The sequence below is a fragment of the Chlorocebus sabaeus genome, chromosome 22, assembly GCF_047675955.1.
Source record: "Chlorocebus sabaeus isolate Y175 chromosome 22, mChlSab1.0.hap1, whole genome shotgun sequence".
NCBI classification, from domain to species: domain Eukaryota; kingdom Metazoa; phylum Chordata; class Mammalia; order Primates; family Cercopithecidae; genus Chlorocebus; species Chlorocebus sabaeus.
In genome coordinates this window covers 60,070,411-60,092,462 of record NC_132925.1, presented here as the reverse complement: position 1 = coordinate 60,092,462, position 22,052 = coordinate 60,070,411, and the positions used below count along the sequence as shown (strand labels likewise).

General features: G+C 41.8%; 1 protein-coding gene and 1 long non-coding RNA gene across 12 annotated transcripts in view; one reads left to right on the top strand and one right to left on the bottom strand.

Annotated features, from left to right (window-relative positions):
* Positions 1 to 12,585: 12,585 nt before the first annotated feature.
* LOC140709839 (uncharacterized) lies at positions 12,586 to 16,054 on the bottom strand. The gene is made up of 2 exons (XR_012090597.1): positions 15,668 to 16,054; positions 12,586 to 12,995 (listed from the first exon to the last, which is right to left on the bottom strand). It is a non-coding gene; the product is annotated as an uncharacterized lncRNA (long non-coding RNA).
* A 264-nt stretch (positions 16,055 to 16,318) lies between these two features.
* Positions 16,319 to 22,052, top strand: part of ITPR1 (inositol 1,4,5-trisphosphate receptor type 1) — a 352,224-nt gene continuing 346,490 nt past the window's right edge. For all 11 annotated transcript variants that reach the window (XM_007985074.3, XM_007985072.3, XM_007985068.3 and 8 more), the window contains exons 1-2: positions 16,319 to 16,488; positions 17,320 to 17,395. The gene's annotated coding sequence lies outside the window, so the exon portion shown is untranslated. The remainder of the gene's footprint in view (positions 16,489 to 17,319; positions 17,396 to 22,052) is intronic.

Genomic DNA, 22,052 nt, shown 5'->3' with positions numbered 1-22,052 from the left:
GGAGAGTGGTCTTGCATGGGGTGGTGATAACCATTTAGGGCTCAGGCACAGAAAGTCTGAGTTCAGATGTCAGCGTTAATGGGAATTTTGAAAAATGCTAACTTCCCTGACTTGGAGATGCCGGGGGAGTCTCTGAAACACCATGGGGGTCTCAGCCCTCCCACTGAGAGATAGGAAACCTCGGGTCCCAGCAAGTTCCTGGCCAACAACCCAAAGTTTTTGGAGTCATTTCCCAGACAATCTTTGTAGTTCTCTGCTTACATGTGTGATGTCTTTGTGCATGTAAAGCATAGCAAGGTGCAATTAATTCTCTAACTTCAGCATCCATCAATCACGTGGAGGGCTGGTTGGAACATAGATTGCTGGTCCCCACCCTGGGAATTTCTAATTCAGTAGATTTGAGGTGCAGGTTGAGAATTTGCTTTTTTCTTTTTTTTTAGACAGAGTCTCACTTTGTCACAGAGGTTAAAGTACAGTGACACAACATAGCTCACTGTGCAGCCTTATGCACAACTAATTTTTTAAATTTTTTTATAGAGATGGAGAGTCTCACTCTGTTGCCCAGGCTGGTCTTGAACTCCTGGCCTCAAGCAGTCCTCCTGCCTTGACCTCCCAAAGAGCTGGGATTACAGGTATGAGCCACTGCCCAGTCCAAGAATTTGCATTTCTGTCCATTTCCCAGGTAGTGCTGATGGTGCTGGTCTGAGGACCACCATTTGAGCATCATGGGAATAGTGGATAAGAGTTTAGGATTCAGGCCATCCTTGCTGCTTCCAGGTTCTTGGACGGCTAACTTACATTTTGGAATTCTTAATTTTCTTAATCTATCAAATAGAGTAAATAAAACCCGCCTCCTAGGATTGTGATGAGGATTAAATATGATGATCTATGTGAAAGACTTAGCACATAGTAAGACCTTAATAGTTTCTATTATAATGTGTTACCATTATTATAATTAATGACAAGTTCCTAAGTAGCATACAAGGCACCAGAGGCACACCCATGGATAAGCCATCAGAGATGATAAATGTCCACTCACAAACGGCTCACCTCCCAACAGTGAGAGCTCTCTCCAAGTCTCCCGCCCATGGAATGTCATTTAACTTTGTAACTCAAAGGACTCCCAGAGGAAAGAGTCTGAATATAATGCTTTACCCACAGAACAGAATGAAGAGGAAGCAGACAATTTTCAAATATTTTGTGAAAATTTGTCCAACAATAGAAAGAGGAAACTCATTTGGGTGTGATGCAATGGCTACAGAAATGAATAGACGTAAATTGGGCCAGGAGCAAACTAATTTGGAAATAATTTCAGAGAAGAAAAAGGAACTATGCCATGCTCTTTCCTCTGGGAAATCTGACAAGAAAGTAAGAACTTTGGTTTTTTCTCCTCCTTGTTCTGGGATAATTGGTATCATTACGTGAAAAAAGAAAAAGCCACCCGTGGAAGGACCCCATTTTCCTTCCACTATGAGGAATTCATTCTCTGGGTCACAGCAGCAGCAGAACAGGATAGGTCACTGGGAAACTAGGACAGTCTTGTGATTTCCCCCATGGAAAAGTGTCTCTTTCCTGGTGACAGTTGGGCATATCAATGGACAATCACCCAGTGGAATAAAACTCTGCTGTAATAAACAGTGAATTTATTATAACATAATATGTATATAATACAGTAAGTAGCATTAGGACTTTAATCATGCTTTTGTTTAAAAAAAAAATTTTAAATAAAGAACTAGGCTGGGCACAGTGGCTCCCACCTATAATCTCAGCACTTTGGGAGACCAAGGCAGGTGGATCACCTGAGGTCAGGAGTTTGCGACCAGCCTGGCCAACATGGTAAAAGCCCGTCTCTACTAAAAATATAAAATTTACAAAATACGAAAATTAACTAGGTGTGGTGGCACGTGCCTGTAGTCCCAGCTACTCTGGAGGCTGAGGCATGAGAATCCTTGAACTCGGGAGGTGGAGGTTGCAGTGAGCCGAGATTGTGCCACTGCACTCCAGCCTGGGTGTGTCTCAAAAAATGAATGAGTGAATGAATGAATAAATAAATAACTGGTAAAGAGAATAGGAGAAAAGTTTGCTAAATTTATTTAGTAGCTGAAATCCCAGTAATCTGAGAATCAACAGACTGAACTCAAGCCTGGGGTCAGGAAGCTCAGCCTCTCATCCTGGCATAGTCTGTTTGGTTGTGTGATCTGGAAGGATCTTTAGGTGTCAGTTCCTTACCAGTACAAGAAGGGATTGAGTAGATCACTAACATTTCTAAAATTTTCATTACCAAGCATCCTTTTATAAAAATCAGTTTTCAACCAAAAGACTTTACATTGTGAATAACTTTGTATAACCAGCTATTTAATTAAGTATCTTTGCTTGCAAGGAGCAAAGACACATTAATAAAAATAGACTGTAGTATTAATTAATAATAGTTCTCATTTATTGGTACTTACTATGTGCTGAGCACTTAGATTTCATGTGGTTCTTTCAACAATCCTGTGAAGGAAGTTCTATCATGATGCCAGGTGGACAGATGAGGGGAGTGAGGCTCAGAGAGTTTAAATGACTTGCCCAAGTCAGAAGTCTAGTAGGTGGTGTGGTAAACTGAGGTTTGAATGTGGGTCTTGAACCTCTGCAGTCTGGTGGTGGCACCTCACACAATGGTGGTGGCATATTGCAACGCTCCAAATGGCTTGGGGTTGGATCTGTAAATTACCAGGAATTCAGACAATTTTCGGGACTGTCCACCCGGACATCATTCACAGAATTTCTCCTTCTCCATGGCGTCTGTGTTCTCCTCTCACTACCTACCTATCTTTCACAGTTCATGGTTACTTCTGCTCCCTCATCACGACAATTTGCCTGTTGCTCACCCAACCCCTATGACCGAAAATTCAGGCCTCACAGTCATTTGCTCTAGTCTCTGTTTCACCACTTAAATCTAAAGAGCAGGAATTTGATTGACCCAGGGCACATTTTACATAAGGCAGTGCTGCAGGTTGTCAGGCATGGGACCTGAGATGCATCCCGAATGGTACAAAATAAAGCCCGGGTGGTCTGTGAATGGACCAATGTCCTTTAACAATTAATTAATAATAGCCCAATGAGTCCAGGAGTTCTAGACCAGCCTGGCCAATATAGTAAGACCTCATCTATACAAAAAACAATTTTAAATTAGCTGAGTGTGGTGGCATGCACCTGTAGTCCCAGCTACTCAGAAGGCTGAGGCAAGAGGATCACTTGAGTCCAGGAGGCAGAGGCTGCAGTGAGCCGAGATTGTGCCAGTGTACTTCAGCCTGGGCAATACAGCCAGACTTTGTCAATAATAATAATAATAATAATAATAATAGCTACTACTTATTTTTGCTTTTTAAGTTAGAGGCTTTTTACCAGGATTTTCTCTTTATAGCAACAATCCAGTGAGGTAGAAACTATATTGGTCCCTTTTCACATAAGTAATTTACCTAAACTAGTAAATGGCAAATCCCAGGATTCAGATTCAACTTTTTTGGTTTTTGGTAAGTACTTCATTGATAAATAACTGGGCTGAGTGTCGTGGCTTATGCCTGTAATTACAGCACTTTGGGAGGCTGTGGCAGGAGAATGGCTTAATTCCAGAAGTTCCAGATGAGCCTGGGCTACAATTAAAATATCAGCCAGGAGTGGTAGTGTACACCTGTAGTCCCAGCTACTGAGTTGGGGGCTGAGGCTGGATGATCACATGGGCCGGGGAGGTTGAAGCTACAGTGAATTGTGATCATGCTACCTTACTCCAGCCTGGGGAAATGAGTGAGACCCTGTCTGAAAAAAGAAAAATTAACATGCTATACAACTCGCCCATTTAAAGTATACAATTCAATGATTTTTTTGATAATTACAGACTTTACAATCATCATCACAATCCATTTCAGAACAATTTCATCACCTCAACAACAAATCCCATCCCCTTTAGCAATTTGCCTCATTTCCTCCCAGTACCCCCTCCACCAACCAGCCCTAGGCAGCCACTAATCTGCTTTGTCTGTATATGTCTATTCTGGACATTTCATATAAATGGAGTCATAGAATAAATGACTTGTGACTGGCTTATTTCACTTAGCATAATATTTTCTTTCTTTCTTTCTTTCTTTCTTTCTTTTTTTTTTTTTGAGATGAAATCTCGTTCTTGTCCCCCAGGCTGGAATGCAATGGTGTGATCTCGGCTCACTGCAACCTCCGCCTCCCGGGTTCAAGCAATTCTCCTGCCTCAGTCTCCCAAGTAGCTGGGATTGCAGGTACCTGCCACCACTCCCAGCTACTTTTTGTATTTTTAGGGGAGATGTTGGCCAGGCTGGTCTCGAACTCCTGAGCTCAGGTGATCCACCCACCTCAGCCTCCCAAAGTGCTGGGATTACAGGAGTGAGCCACCATGCCTGACCCCTGCTTATCATAATATTTTCAAAGTTCATTCATGTTGTATAGCATATATCTGTAATTCACTTTTTATAGTTGAATAATATACCATTGTATGGATATTCCATGTTTTGTTTATTAGTTGATGGACATTTCTTTCCACTTTTTACCTATTACGAATAATGCTACTATGAACATTTGTGTACAAGCTTTTGTGCGGATGTATGTTTTCATTTCTCTTAGGTAGACAGATAACTAGGAGTGGGAAAATCTAGACACTTTGAGTCTACTGTACTTATGGGCATGGTAAGTTTCTTGAAGTCTGGCCTGTCTAGGATACAGATAGCTTACCAGTCAGTATTGGCTATATTTTTTTTCTTTTTTTTTTTTTGAGACAGGGTCTTGCTCTGTCACCCAGACTGGAATGCAGTTGTGCAATCATGGCTTACTGCAGCCTTGACCTTCCAGGTTCAAGCCATCCTCCCACCTCAGCCTCCCCAGTAGCTGGGACTATAGGCATGTGCCACTGTGCCTGGCTAAGTTTTGCATTTTTTGTAGAGATGGTATTTCACCATGTTATCTAGGCTCGTCTTGAACTCCTAGGCTCAAGCAGTCTGCCTCAGACTTCCAAAGTGCTGGGATTACAGGCATGAGCCACTGTGCCCAATTGGCTGTATCTTAACTTAATTAAATTTTCTAAGTGAATGAATTTTGCTTAATATATATAATTGAATATTAAATAACCAGGGTCACCTAGTTTGTTTATAATATTTTAAGGATCTTCATTATCACTTTAGAGACCCATAAATATGTTGACTACATGTATCTATACAATAAATACATTAATATAAAGTATCCACTATGTGCCAGGCATTGTGGTAGGAACCCAAGAACCAACAAAATAAAAAGGCATACTGTTGGAAATTATCCTGAAATCCACATGTGCATTCTAAATTCTGCCCAAATCTCTTTATTATTGTATGCTTTATGTATGCCAATATTTGCTAAATATACTTCTGTAGAAGAGTATATCATCCTACGGCAAAAAGTCTTCTACACTTCCTGAATAGGCTTCTTCCTTATGGAGTAATGATAGAGGTCCATGATTTCTTTCACCCAAAATAGACCTTTAAGACAAACTCAACTGTTTCCTTATTTCACCAAGACTTTTTCTGTTTCTATTGCTTTTTTTTTTTTTTTTAGACAGGGTCGTGCTCTTCTCCCAGGCTGAAGTGCAGTGGCGTGATCTCAGCTCACTGCAACCTCAGCCTCCCAGGTTCAAGCAATTCTCCTGCCTCAGCCTCCTGAGTAGCTGGGATTACAGCCACTCACCACCATGACTGGCTAATTTTTTGTGTTTTCAGTGGAGACAAGGTTTCACCATGTTGGCCAGTCTGGTCTCGAACTCCTGGCCTCAAGTGATCCACTCGCCTCAGCCTCCCAAATTGCTGGGATTACAGGCTTGAGTCACCTCACCCAGCCTCTATTGCATTTTAAGTGAGACAGTGACATAAAATACGACTCATAATTTAATATCACAATTAATCAGTTTACTTATTAAGAGTTATTACATGAAACACATGAGAAGTGTTTTTCCTTTTCCTTTACCTTGTGGTATGGATTAATATGTTACCAAGTGCCACTCTGTTGCTTCAAAACATCATTCTAAAATAGGTTAACATTATAAGAAGTCTTTTTTTCCCTTTTCTTTTTAACATTGGTGCCTCTTCCCTTGTGATATGCTCTGAAAATAATTTAAGTGGAAGAGAAATAAAGGCCAATTTAATCTGAAAACCTAGTTTCTAATACTGATTTGGGGTCAGAATGTACACATTCTTCCTTTAAGAAAAAAAAAGTAAGGACAACAAACATAATACAAAGATTTTCTATTTTTTTAGGTTGGTGAAAAAGTAATTGTGTTTTTCCCATTGAAAGTAAAATCTGCAATTATTTTTGTACCAACCTAATAATAGTAACTTCTCACCCTACTTCTCTAACCAAGTGAAAATTTCCAAAACCAGATGGACTTAAACTCCTTTTTTTTTTTTTTTTTTTTTTTTTGAGATGGACTCTCACTCTGTCACCCAGGCTGGAGTGCAGTGGCCCTATCTCGGCTCACTACAACCTCTGCTTCCCAGTCTCAAGCAATTCTTGCCTCAGCCTCCCAAATGGCTGGGATTACAGGCGCCTGCCACCACACCTGGCTAATTTTTGTATTTTCAGTAGAGACAGGGTTTCACCATGTTGGCCAGGCTAGTCTCAAACTCCTGACCTCAAGTGGTCAGCCCACCTCGGCTTCCCAAAGTGCTGGGATTACAGGCATGAGCAACTGTACCAGGACCATTTTGCTTTTTCTGAAGGCCAAATGAGTGTTCAATAATACACAAGTTAAAAATGATTATCAAATCCCACCCCCCTTGTTTTTTTGGAACAAAATCTTGTTCTTCTGACCAGGCTAGTGCAGTGGCATAATCATGGCTCACTGCAGCCTCAACCTCCCAAGTAGATGATTCTACAGGTTTGTGCCACCACACTGGGCTAATGTTTTTAATTTTTATTTTGTAGAAAGAGTCTCATTATGTTGCCTAGGTTGGTCTTGAATTCCTGGGCTCAAGGTCATCTTGGTCTCCCAAAGTGCTGGGACTGAATCCTTTTTTGGAAAGACCAAATCTATTTACATATTACCACATGGAAATTTTTTCATTGAGCCTTATAACAATGTTTCCTCATTCAGGTACAAAACAGTATATTCAGAAACTTAGAAAGAAAAGTCTTGATCTGCCTATGAGTGAGATTCTTTTGGAAATAACAATCTTTTTCTTTTAAATATATTTATTTATTTATTGAGATGGAGTCTTGCTCTGTTGCCCAGGCTGGAATGCAATGGTGTGATCTTGGCTCACTGCAACCTCCGCCTCCTGGGTCTAAGCGATTCTCCTGTCTCAGCTTCCTGAGTAGCTGTGATTACAGGTGCCTGCTACCACGCCCGGCTAATTTTTTGTATTTTTAGTAGAGAAGGGGTTTTGGCATGTTGGCCAGGCTGGTCGTGCACTTCTGACTTCAGGTGATCTGCCCACCGCGGCCTCCCAAAGTGCAGGAATTACAGGCGTGAGCCACCACCCTTATTTATTTTTGATTATAAGAGTACTATTTGCTGTTTATTTTTTTTTTCTAATAAACACTGATCTTTACAGTATGGTTAATTTGCTTTAAGATAGCCAATCCCTCCCCTCCCCTCCCTTCCTGTCCCCTTTCCTTTTATTTGGATAGACTCTCACTCTGTTGACCAGGCTGGAGTGCAGTGGCATGATCTCGGCTCACTGCAACCTCTGCCTCCTAAGTTCAAGTGATTCTCCTGCTTCAGCCTCCTGGGTGTGGGCCACCACACCCAGCTAAATTTTTTTTTATGTATTTTTAGTAGAGATGGGGTTTCGCCATGTTGGCCAGTTGGTCTCGAATTCCTGACCTCAAGTGATCTGCCCACCTCAGCCTCCCAAAGTGGGATTACAGGCATGAGCCATGGCCTTCTGTTTCTTAAGGTATTTCAGGTATTAAGTAAGACTTAGACTACTTTTAAAATCGATGCACTTTCTGTTTCCTCCTCCTCCTCCTCCTCCTCCCCTTCTTCCTTCTAAGTGGTAACACAGTTAAAAATTGAAATAAAAGGGCTTGTTTGGAGGAGAGTTGAGCAAAGAAACTACTTAGAAGAAGCTATTTCCCTCATTCACTCGTTATATTATATTCAACATACATGTTTTAGTGACAAAGAATCATCTTGATAATATGACCTATAACGGAGAAATATTCCAATGTGAATAGACAGGTGCCTGGATGGTGGTGAAGAAACCAAGGAAGATCAGAGGACCACAGCATCTAGCTGTTTCCTAGGTCACATCTACTAGGTCTGCAAACTATTACTTGAAAGAAGAAACAAGGAGGGAAATGGCATGAAAGACCAGCTGATGACAATAACCTCTGATAAAAAAGCAGCCAGTCTTATTTGTCATCCTCTAAGCACCATGTATGAAATTCATCTGTAGGAAAGGTAGTGATCAAGAAAAACGTAGAGAGCAAAAGTACTTTGTATTCTGTTCAGTCTTTTTAGTGCCTAGTGTAGCACCTGGTAGGGTAGGTAGGTACCCATTAAATATCAGTTTAATAATGACAGACATTCAACCAACAAAATGTTCTTAATAGCTCCCTCTACCCTATTCCTCACCACTCCAATCCCACTTCCTTGGGCTGACCCTACCTAAATGATCTGTTTCATAAAGGACTGACTCAAATTCTCTCTCTGGGTTGAACTCATCACACAGGTTACCTATATCCTAAAGCTAGAGGGGGAAATATTACTTAAAAATCTCGAAATAAAATTAAGTGGAAGCAAAAGAAAGCAGTTAATTTGCAAGAGTCTACACTGATAGAGCATGGCACGTGACAAAAGCTGTAAGTTCACTTCACTGGTAACTGAATTACATAGTGGAATTCACTGCCCAGTTTAGTAACTAAGTCTGTTGATCATTAAAAAACTTTCACAGGAGAAGGGAAAGATGAAGCCTGCAATACTCAAGTTTTCCACTTCCTTTTTGGAGATGGAGTCTCACTCTTGTTGCCCAGGCTGGAGTGCAGTGGTGTGGTCTCGGCTCATTGCAACCTTTGCCTCCCGGGTTCCAAGATTCTCCTGCCTCAGTCTCCTAAGTAGCTGAGACTACAGGCATGTGCCACCTCACCTAGTTAATTTTTGTATTTTTAGTAGAGATGGGGTTTTGCCATGTTGCCCAGGCTGGTCTCGAACTCCCGACTTCAAATGATCCTCCTGCCTTGGCCTCCCAAAGTGCTGGCATGAGCCACCGTGCCTGGCCTTCCATTTCCCTTTTCTTATGCATAATTCTTTTTGCTTTTCTGGTTGATTTGAAAAGACCCTAAGAAGGAAATACTGCAACAAATACAATTACTCCTAACTTGCAGACTGACACGAAAGTTGCTTAGTTATAGCAAGTAGCTTGTTCTGCATTTTACCCAAAAAGCCAAGAGTAGATTTTTCAATCATTTGTTGAAACATGGCTATCACCTTCAAAAGTAAAAAATAATTATTTCTCCAGCATAACTGTATAACTATCACAAAAATGGGCACCAATATTTCTATGAATGTGGCGAGATTTTAGATAAGTTTTTGAATAAGATAGGTAAGTGTAAACATAAAAATATATACTTTTTAGATTAAATGGGCATGCATTTTATTTATTTATTTATTTATTTATTTATTTATTTATTTATTTACTGTGAGATAGAGTCTTGCTCTGTCACCCAGGCTGGAGTGCAATGGCACGATCTCGGCTCACTGCAACCTCTGCCTCCCGGGTTCAAGGGATTCTTGTGCCTCAGCCTCCAGAGTAGCTGGGACTACAGGTGCATGCCACCACACATTTTTGGAGAGTGAGTTTTAGATACCATGAGATTTTACTTCAAAATGCTTTAGTATACATCTCTTGAGGACAAGGACATTTTCATATATAACCACAATCCTATCATCACACCTAACAAAATTATTTACAATTTTTATAATACTCAAATTGTTACAGTTGCTCAAAAAGTCTTCTATAGATTCATTTTAATGTTTCTTTTCATCCAAAATTCAAAGGTCACATGTTGCATTTAGTTGTAAAGTTTGTTTCAGTCTCTATTTTAAATTTAATTTTTAATTTGTAATTGACACATAATCATCCATACTTATGGGGTAAAATGTGATGTTTCAATGCATGTATACATAGTATAATGATCCAATCAGCGTAATTACCAAATGCATCATTTTAAACATTTGCATCTAGATAATCCTCCTGCCATATTTTTTTAAATGACACTGATTTATCTGAAGAATACAGGCCAATGGTCTTGTGGAATGTCCTGCATTCTGAGTTTGTTTGAGTGCTTCCTCACGAATATTTTTGGCAAGAACATTTCATATGTGATGTTGTGTACTTCTTATAGAATCATATACATATGTAAATAGTGTCTAGTTGTCCCAGTATTGCTGGTAATAAATTTGATCACATGGCTACTTGGGTGAATCATATGAGTGATTGCCATTATCTCTTTACTGTAAAGGTCCATTTTTCACTTCAGAATTCATGTGTGATGTATGGAGTGATTTTTAGGACCACATACTCACCAACATTTTCCCCACGTTTGGCATCTATTGATAATCTGCCTAATTTATTTACTTATTTATTTTTTGAGACAGGGTCTCGCTCTGTTGCCCAGTCTGGAGTGCAGTGGCACAATCACAGCTCGCTGCAGCCTCTATATCCCTGGGTTCAGGTGATCCTCCCACATCTGCCACCCAAGTAGCTGGGACTACAAGTGCATGCCACCATGACCACCTAATTTTTGTATTTTTTTGTAGAGACGGAGTTTTGCCGTGTTACGCAGGCTGGTCTTGAATTCCTGGGCTCAAGTCATCTGCCCACCTCGGCCTCTCAAAGTGCTAGGATTATAAGCTTGAGGCACTGTGCCTGGCCTATCTAAATAAATCATTATACCGGAAGTGCAAAATGGTGATTTTCTAATGTTATTATTTTTCCTACATGTATTAGCTGAATTATTCTGTAAGGAAGAGCTTTATGTTTTTCCTTTGATACGCAGATTTCATTTCAGTTTAAACACTAAGATAAGACAAAAAAGCCTTTCCCAAGATTTCTTCAAGTCTCCAGATCTAGCTTGTCTACTAGAGCAATTTAGGATGACAGTCTTGCAGGTGGGAGGCAGGAGATAGGGTAGTTAATAATAGACCCCTGGCTCTGCATGTTTTACAGGAAAATAATGAATAAGAAAGTAATAGTTCTCTTTACATGCTTACATGATCTAGACAATACTGGCAGCAATCATCAGAGATGGTATAGCAGCTACTTCCATATAGCATAGAGTACTAGGAACTCCTTAATTTTTGTATTATTTTGTAGTTATCATGCTGCCTTACAGATTTTAAATTATTGACATTTTGTCCATGTTCCCTCCACTCACAAGGTGACTGACCAGCAGTTTCTTCCACACTTCAGAGATAGGATAACAAAAATAGGCCCTCTTGCTGTGTTTTCTGTCATTCTCACAGGACATCTAGAGCCTGGATTCAGAAAACATCTTACTTTCTATAGCTCCATACCAAATTGTCCCCTCTCCTCTCTCCTGCCCTTGTTCGAACAGCAACTCCACTTTTTCCATGTCAAGTAGGGTTGATTAAGTGTCTGCAGGTCATTTCTTCTGGTCATCTTTGTAAGTTCCAATTAGCCAGTAAGTGCTGAATGCTTACTCTGTATCTAGAACAGAACTAGATGCTACAAAGGGTCCTGTATTTAAAGGACTTAGTCCCTATCTTCAAAGAGGTTATCTGAATGCTGAGATAAAAATCACCGAAAAATGGAGCTGAAAGATAATCTAAGCTTGTGGGGGTATCTATGAATGGTTTTTAGAGGATTGGTACAAGAAACTTAAAGAACTGGTGCAGAAATTTGCAGTATCTGTGTTGTGCTGGGGCAAGTGTCCATGGATTTTATGAGTTTCAATGAGGACTGTGACCCTATCCCTCCACCATAAAACATTAACAATGACCAAGAGAGACAAGTTGGACTAGCTATACAGTAGCTATTTCTCTTTGCTGATGTTTTCCACGGTCAATGGTAGTCCGTCACACTAGATAATACAGTGTCAGCGCCAAAATATAGGTTGAATTCTATGATTGGGTGTTGGACATTCTTTGCCATTTAAACGTGACTTAGCATTATTAATTAAAGCACTCAAGGCTCATCATGACATTCATAGGTGATTCTGTTCTTTTTAATTTTTTACGGGTACATAGTAGGTGTATATATTTTAGGGTACATATTTTGTTACAGGCATGCAATGTGAAATAAGCATATCATGAAGAATGGGGTATCCATCCCCCTCAAGCATTTATTCTTTGAGTTACAATCCAATTACACTCCATAGGCAATTGAAATCTTATACCTGAGAGAAAATTGGGAATAGGGCTGCCCCACTAATCTGAAGTTTGGTTTGGAACTGAGTACTGTATCAGGACACATTAACATTATCTTCATTCTTGTTGATAATGTTCTCTTTCTTTAGTATAGCTAGGGTGAGTTTGCAAAGCCCTTTCATGTCCTATGATCCACTGACCCAGTGAGATTGACAAGGCAAGGATTGTTAGTATCACTTTATCAAACAAAACAAAACAGGATATAAATGGTACAGCTGGGTGTCAAAACGATTTTCTCCAATCCCTCCTTTATCCAGCTTATCTTGCTCTCTTAACCAGGGCAGCATTTGAGGTGGGCTTCTAGGCAGATGAATTCAGTTATAGTTTTCAGCTGTGTACTGCTGACGAGCCCAGCTTCTATTTGTAGGTCTTCCGTGGAGGTAGGCTTGAGTGCTAGTTTTGGACTTTCTTCAGACTTTTGCTCAGTCTATGATACTGTACTGACCTTGCAAAGCCCTTCTAGTTCCCTGCACGAACATTTCAAGGGCAAAGTCATAAATGGCCATTTTAATGGGCTGGTCATCATCTCGAATTGTGATCCTGGGAATCAGATTCCTGGTTTTCTACATCAGTCCTGCATAATATGATATGATATGATATGAGCTACATAGGTAATTTTTAATTTCCTAGTACCTATATTAAAAAAGGAAAAAGCAGGTAAAATCAATTCTAATAATCTATTTTATTTAACACAAATATCCAAAATATTACCACTTCAACATGTAATCACTATACAAATAAAGATATTTTGCTTTTTTTTGTACTAAGTCTTTGAAATTCAATGTGTGTTTAACATCTATTTCACGTCTCAGAACTAGCCACATCTTACGTGCCTAAATGGCTAGCAGTCACTGTACTGGAAAACACAGGGATAGAAAATTATTCTAGAAAATAATACAGTGAAGAGAAAGCAGCTCCTTTCCTTCTACTGATAATGGAGAATGAGTTAGGCAGTGACCCTTTTATTCTGACATTAATCATCATAATTTATCAGTCATACATCATCATAGAGAACCTCTTCACATCATAGCAAAATTAACAAAATTACCTTCCAGTGACCTAGTGAAAATGGAAGAGGTTTTCATGGGGGAAGAGATGAGAGGGGGTGAATGAGAAATATTTCCTTTATATGGCAGATGCAGGAGTTTCTTGATGATGGGGAGAGCTTCTAGACCTTACAAAATGTTGAATAGGATGATCCATACACACAGGCAGAGAAAACAGGCTATGATAGAGATGGGCTACAAGGTGTGCATGCTCCAAAAATATGGTCATGTATCCTGCCATATGCCTGACACACCTTCCATTAAAATATCTTTTTAACAAACTTTTTTTTTTTTTTTTTTTTTTTACACATCTTCTAAAATGTGCAGAAAGAAGAGTAAGTCCTTCTGGGTAAGGGGAGGTAGAGAGCACAAACATGAATAAGACATAGATGCTGCCTTCAGTGAAATTAGTGGTCTCCGAGGGAAGACAGTGGATAAGACAGGTAGGAGATAAATGTCCATTATATGATGAAGATAAAAATTGTCCAACTGGATCTTCGGAAAACCCCTGTTAATATTCCATTGTTTCTGAGTTAGAAGCACATGAAATAATTATCCTTCACTATTTACCAGTTACATAGGCATACACTGATTTGTTGAATTTGCTTGAAAAGTAGAGCCGAAGATCCTTTGAAAATGGAAGAGGTTTTCATGGGGGAAGAGATGAGAGGGGGTGAATGAGAAACATTTCCTTTATATGGCAGATGCGGGAGTTTCTTGATGATAGGGAGAGGCAGCTTAAGGTATTAGGCACTAGACTGCAGCGCCCAGTGACCAGGGGATAATGCTGAAAGAGAAGGGAGGGCAGGAGCGAATATCGTGAACGCAAACTTTGTCTATTTCAAGAACTTTGCCCCTTCCTGGACTGGTATTAAATGCATATCTGAGCAGGTAAATGCAGTGCATGTGTTTACATTGGGGAGGTAGCGGAGAGTAGTAGTTTAGGTCTAGGATTCAAGAGTCAGCTATTTGTGTGACTTTGGAGGAAGTAATTTAACCGCTTTGTACCCCGCCACCCCCAGTTTTCTAATAAGTAAAAAAAAGTCTTAATAGGATTTAATTAGGTGCTATACAGAAAGAGTTTAGACCAATGCCTGACATATGGCATTCATCCAATAAATGTCAATAAGTGTGATTTGTTTTGGCATTATGTCAGTAATAAATATTAGATATGATGCTCCTCTAATTTGTTCCTAAAGTTGCATAAGACTCGACTTTATATTAAGGAATCCTGCTAAAAAGTAGACATATTCTAATGAGAATCTCCTTAAGATGGCAAAACTGGGGCAAAGAGATGAAAATGACTTGCCCAAGGGCTCAGAGGCTGCTCCTAAAATGGGGAGAGAGGCTATTTAAGGCAATGGTGATGGATTTCCCCAAAGACAAGGGTTTGATACACGTAGAGTATGGAACCGGAATCCAGGCTGTACCACTTAACTCGAGGCATCATTTGGGAAGTTACCTGATTTCTCTGAGCCCTGGATTGTGCACCTGCCAAATAGGTATAATAAATATACCTACAGTTGGTGAAACTCAATAGCATGAAGTATGAAAACTGCGTGTGGTCTGGGCCCAATGAAATCAGCCTCTCCATTGATTATTATCATTATTATTACTATTGTTATAACAGATCTTTAGGCGGCGTCAGGAAGTGCCTGTCTGGGATGCTATAATGCGTTTGGCTCACCACTATGCCCCAGCTCCTGGCACCCAGTAAACACTCAGGAAACGTTTGAGGAATGAATATACGTCATTTGAGGCAAGAGAGGGCAGTCGGCTGACTGCCTCCGGGCTTAGCTCTCCCCTCCTCGCAAAAGCCGGAGCCCAAAGCAGCCTGTAACCCGGGAGTCCAGGCACTACTTGGCAGCGGGTGAAACCCACCTCGCCCCAGTCGGAGCTGTTGGAGAGCGCCCCGCCTGGACGCGCATCTCTGTGTGAGCGGCTCTCTCCCAAGCCCTTATTTTTCTGGTTTGCGGTTTATTTACTTAAGCATTTACAGCTCCCAGGAGCAGAGGGACTGCTAGAGGTAGGGTCAGGACTGAGGTCGCGGTATGTATTTTCTGCCTCCCAATCTCAGAGCCCGCAAGTCACAACACGGCTCCTTTATTTGTGCACCGGAGAGGTCTGCGTTTCTTTACCTCCTGAGGGGCGACAAAAGACACGCAACTCGGGCTCAGAAAAGTGCTCTCACGCGACTTGCCTGTGTCTCCGCTTGCGTGGACCGTCGCTCCCAGGCTTGGTTTTTCGTGCAAACCCGAGCAGGGCGGAGCAGATTAAATAAAGACAACCTCGCGCCTTTAATCCTTGACCGCAAACACTGGCGTTTTTGTGCCCCGGATTTCTGAAATTCTTGGCTCGGGACCCAAGGCAGGGGGAGGGTGGGCTTGTAAAAACTTCCCAAAGCAGAAATCCGAGCTCCTAGCCCCTCCCCGGCCCCAGTGACACCTGGATTCCAGGGAAGGGGGGCAGCCGGAGGAGAGGCGTCCCCAAGGGTTGCGGGCGCTTCCCAGGGGTGGTTTTGGATGGCAGGCTCCAAGCCCTACCCATCCAGCCAAGGTACGGGACAAGCAGCCTGAAAGCCTCGCAGGACGCCCCTCCCCTGTCCCCGCGCGCGTCTATTTAGGGCCCAGCCCGGGCGCCCAGGGGGTTCTGGGACTTGTAGTCCCTCCCCGCTGCCTCAGGCGCCGCCACCACCCGGTACTCGGACTACATTGCCCAGGGAGCTTCCCGGCCTATATAAGCCGCCCGGAGCCGATTCAAAGTGCAGTAACCATGTGGATGTGCTGCTGAAGCGTTTCCTCAAGCTCGCTGGGGTGGGAGGAGAGGAGGAGGAGGAGGTGGTGGTGGAGGAGGAGGCAGGGGGTGGAGAGAGAGAAAGCGCACGCCGAGAGGAGGTGTGGGTGTTCCGCTTCCATCCTAACGGAACGAGCTCCCTCTTCGCGGACATGGGATTACCCAGCGGCTGCTAACCCCTCTCCTCGCCCTGCTCCCCCAAACCGGCGTGGCTCCCCGGGCACCAAGGTAGCGGCTGGGGCCGGGCAGAGGGCGCGGGGAGTTGGCACTGGCTCCCCCGGCGCAGAAGTTTTTGCCCCGGTCTCGGGGAGATATCGATGGATGTGCATGCACTTGGCATGCATTTGGGGGTTCCTTTACTGCGGGCAGTTTTTTGGGGGGAGCTCATTTGAGGCTTAAAAAACAAATATCCTCGACTCTAGTGCGTGACTTTGGGGGCTCCCTATTCTGGACTGGTGTGGCATTCCCCCAAGTTGGAAACTGTTGCTGCAGCTGCAGGAAATAGTTTTTTTTTTTTTTTTTTTTTTTTCGGAGAGAGGTTGTGGGGGTGTCATATGTGAGCCTGCTCAAGGAAATAATCTTTCTAAAAATGTAGCCCTCTCTTGCGCTCCATGGTTGGGAGAATAATGCATGTGTGGGGGGCCCCCGTGGGGAGGGTTTTTAAAAACGGAAGAAAACCGGGGAAGCGGTGAGGGATGAAGTGTGGACGAAGCTCATTTTCAGTGAGGATGCGGGCTTCGGATACTTGGCCTCCTCACCGGGAAACAAGTGCTTTGGGATCTGCCAAACACTTCCCTTAGTTCCAGCCTCCCGCACGTTGGAAGTTTGTGCGTGCCTAGTCTCACTTGTCAGTTACATCCTGGAAATAAGAGTAGTTACCTGTAATCGTCGCCCAAGCGATCCCACCAACCTGCCTGCCAAATTTGGAGGGTGGGGTGGGGAGGGGTCTCCCCAGGGAAGGAGGCTAAAGAAGTTGGAAACTTGTTGTTTGGAGCACTTCTGTTAGAGACTCATCTTCCGCGATCTGGTACTCAGTCTTCTTTCTTTCTAAATATTTAGGAGCTGACTACAGAGGAGCAGGATTTGCACCCCTCGCTGGGCTTGTTTTGGCAACAGAGTGCCTGACCCGGGTCAGGTGAGTGTGGAAGCCTGAGTGCTATAGTCAATAATGAGTTTTTGTCCTAAGCCTATTTTAAGTTCTATCTAAATCGCCAGTGAGGTGGGGGGTAAGAAAGAAAAAGAAACTCCGTGGCTCAGTCTTCAAAATTTGCCTCTGCCTTTGGTGAGGGCTTTTGGGAGCAGAGGTCCAGTGGACTGTCCGTTTCTTGGACGTAGCTCAGAACTGAAGGAGCCTGAAGGTTTATGAGAGAGGGAGGGGAAAGGCCATTAAATGGAGCAATAAAACGGCGGCCCATTGCCGGTCTGAAAAGCGTGCTGATTATTTAAATTCTGAAGGACGCAGTGTATTTCATATGCCAAGATGTGTAAGCAATATTAACTGCCTCTCTCCTTCAAGAAATAGTCACTCTTTTCTAATTTTGAACATGTGCTTAATCAGAGTAGGTTGGATTGCAAGAAATGAAAGTGGTTGCTGCAAGTTGAAAGAATTAGAACTTTAAAAAGGGAAGTGAGTTACTGGAGCTTAAGATAGTAGCATCCAGCCCTTGACTGAAGCCACCTGAAAGTCAAGGAATCTGGCAAGTCCCTGTTGTTTTGGGGCCTGTGGTGGAATATGAGCTGAGAGCAGCATTTATCTGTAAACACAACAGTTCCTATTTTTTCCCCAAAATGGTCAGACTGTATTTGAAGAGTGGGAGGTTTCAGCGGGTGCACGTACATCACTATTGCTGCGGATTTGGCCATCAAAAGTTTTTTCTCCTAAAATGCTCAGGAACATGGTAAATAACAGGGTAACAGAGGTGGGTAGGGGTGGGTGGCTGGGTCTTTGTAACTTTTTTAACATTCTAAATATTTAGCTGTTCCCTGGGCTACAATCTTTGGGCTTTTCTAATGAGAAAATAAAAGTCAGACACTTCATTATAGTGGTATAGTGCTTTTGTTTCCTGTTGATAAGATCCTTAGGAGTACTGGCAGAGTGAGAAGCATTTGGATGTGAGAACTCTAGTTTCTTCTTGAAGTTCTTTTATTGACTCACATGGCTGTGTGGGTGCTCCTAAAGCCAAAGATTAGGTCCAGTTCCCCTCTTCAGAATTAGCTGTACAACAAGGAGAAACTGGTCCACAGACTGTTTTCTAACTGGTTGCTAAAAATAATAAGATGGACACATTAAGTACTTGTAAGCCGGGTCCACAGCAATGTGTCTCACAAACCCTGTGCAACAGATGTAGGTGAAGAAACTGAGGTGCAGAGAGTGAAATCACTTGCCCAGTAGCTAGTACAAAGTAGGAGCAAGGTATAACCTCAGGCGGTGAGGCTGCACTGCATCCCACAAATGGACCTAAGTTGATTTGGGGATGGTGGTGGTGAGAGGGAAGCAAGGAAAAGTGATAAACTTACTGCTATTGATGAAATAACTTGCTTACAGCCCACCAATGACGAAATAGTACTTAACATTGATATAAGAAGGAAAGGATGTAGCCACAAACATAGGGATGAAAGAGTGCAGATATTTGAGGAGGTATTAGATGTTGTAATGAGTTCATTTTGGAAAACCTGAATGGGAAGAGTAAAAAGAAACAAAACAAAACCACAAGGAACATTATGTAAGTTAAGCATTAGGCTCACCTCCTGGCTGAAATATCTCTTGATTATTTACATCAAAGCACCTGAGTAGGTTAAAAGGATCAGGCATTTCCCCATCTGAATAATTCGAAAGTTTAAACTGCAGTTAGTCTGCAATGTGAAACGTTGATACCTTTTCATGTACCTTCCAGTTTGCTTTGCAGCCAGTTGTGCAGATGTTTTTGTTCTCCATTTTTTCTTTCAAGTTCGTGTGTGTGTGTATATGCACATGTACATTGAAAGTACAATCTGCTCTTTGAATAATTCAAATCAGAACAGAAAATCCTTTCAAGATATCGTTCTTATCAGGCAGGGAAAGTTCTTCGTGTTCTAAATGAATTATTCTGGCTCTTGCATTGAGACCCGTGAAAGTCATCTGGGGTTGACAATGGTATCGCTTTAAACAAAGTGATTGTCTTTTGGAGGGAATTGGCGTCTTTTCTTTAGGAATGAGAAGTGGAATGGCTGCTTAGAAAAAAAAGAGATAGATGAACTCCACAGAAAGATCAACAGTCTTTTTCTTCAAAATATTTTCAAGTGAGGAAGATCAGAGTGTTGGTATTACAGGGAGGAAGGAGAGTGGGCAGAGAGAAAGATAAAAAAGAAACCTTTAATCCAATGGTGTGCAACCAACTGACTTCCAGAGGCGGGGGAATATCACATGGCTTTTCAACTCATTTATAAAGATATCATGGAAACTCTGTCGGATTTCTTCACAAGCAGCTCTTAGAAAACAAATCAAAATAAAACAAGCACCAAATATGAACAACAGAAAAAACAGCCAAAATAAAAGTAGGCCTGAAGTTAGGTTTCTAGGTCAAGCTGTCTTTGGCTATATCTCATTAAGGAGTCTCTGCAAGGCCAGGGTCTATCTTGTTTACTATTGGTTTGATTTTTAAAAACAAAACACATTGCATTTGTAGGCTATCAACCAGAAGTGCATGCAGTTTTTTTTTTTTTTTTTCATTTTTGCTGTTTTAAGTTTGTGCATAGCTCAACTGATGAATGCAATTAAGGCTTGAAGTCAGTGATGTGAATGACATAACTCCTGTGCTTCCTTACAATTGTCTTGGTGTCTGTGGTTCTGAGATGATTGCTAATGAGGATAAGCCAAATACACCACTGAAACCGTCACCCATTCAACTTAGAGATTTCTAAATTGGATGTAGTTTAAGGCACATGGTGTGGTAAATCTATTTAACAGACTCTAAGGCCCGTTCAAGTTGTTGTGTATGATTCAAGTGTTTTATTCTTTATTCAACAAATTTCTTGAGCACCTGCTATGTACTAAGGTGTATTCCAGGTGCTCAGGATATAGCAATGAACAAATCATCCTGTTCCCAAGAGGCTTACATCCTAGTTAGTGGGAGGCAGCCAATATAAATAAATAAATAAGTGTTACAGTATTAGAGGTAGTAAAGGCCACGGAGAAAAAGAAAACTGGTTAAGCGGGCAACTGAAAATAACAAGTGGAGAAATTAGATCCCTTGTGCATTGCTGTTGGGAATGTAAAATGGTGAAGCTGCTGTGGAAAACAGCATGGCAGTTACTAAAAAAAATTAAACATAAAACTACTTTATGTCCCAACAATTCCACTTGAAGGTGTATACTTTAAAAAATTGAAAATAGGGACATGAGGAGATATTTGTACACCTGTGTCAGTAGAAGCATTATCACAGTAGCCAAAAGGTAGAAACAACCCAAGTCTATTGATGAATGAATAGATAAACAAAATGTGAAGTATACATACAATGGAATATTATTCAGCCTTAAAAAGGGAATTCTGACACGTGGTACAATATGAATGAACCTTGAAAACATGCTAACGAAACAAGCCAGAAACAAAAGGATGCATAATTTTATGATTTTTCTTACAGAGGCATCTAGAGTAGTCAGGTCCCTGCAGACAGAAAGTAGAATGGTGATTGCTGGGGGAGAGAGAAGACAGGAAGGGGGAGTTAGTGTTTATTGAGGATAGAATTTCAGTTTGGAAAGATGAAAAAGTTCTGGAAATGGATGGTGGTGATGTCGCACAACAGTGTGAACGTACTTAGTGCCACTGAGTTATAACATTTCAAAGTGGTATATTTTATGTTATGTATATTTTACGGTAATTTAAAACAACAAAACATGATGAGGGGTATTAAGGGAGTACTCAGGTGGGGATTAGATCTTTACTACATGACATCTCAGCACAGATCTGAAGGAGGCAAATGAGTTGGCCCTATAGATATCAGGGAAAAAGTGTATTTCAAATGTCAGAGCAGCAAGTACAGAGGCCCTGAGATAGGAGTGGGTGTGACATGTTGGAGGAAGGAGAGGAAGGCCAGGGGAGAGTGCTCCGAGTTCAGGAGGGCGAGGGAGTCAAGGTCCAGACCTGCAGGGACCAGATTTTGCAGGTCAACAGTGGTTTATCTGAGGACTTGTAAACTCTCACAGAGTTCTCAGTGTGGTTTTCAGCATCACAAAACTACATTGTCCTTTCTGAAGAGGCTCTGGTAAGGTTGGCAGGATCACATACCAGATGGGAACTCGATAGGGGGTAAAACCCAGACTTCTGGACTGTCTGGTTAATGACAGGACTTACCTGGGATTGTAACTCACTTCAGTAGAAAAGGAAAGTTCGACAAATAGGTGAACATACAGTTGACTTGGAGAGCAAATTCTAAGAACTCAATGATAATCATGGAGTTTCAGCACAAACCTTCTATGTCCTACCGCCACCCTGCGGTGTATCCAGTGTCATTTTAAGAGATATTTACAAGGAGGACTAATATTCTGCTCTCCAGCATCCTTGGGGAATTAGAAGCTTCACATCAGTGATTCTCCCTAATAAGTGAAGTGGACCCCTGCGTATGTGCAAACTTAAAGCAAACCTCTAATTTTGTTACTTAATACATAAGATATTCATATTCATGTAGCACACACCCTGGACTCAGCTACTCAGGAGACTGAGGCAGGAGAATTTCTTGAGCCCAGGGGTTTGAGGCTGTAGTGCACTGTGATTGCATCTGTGATAGCTACTGTACTCCAGCCTGGGCAACATAGCA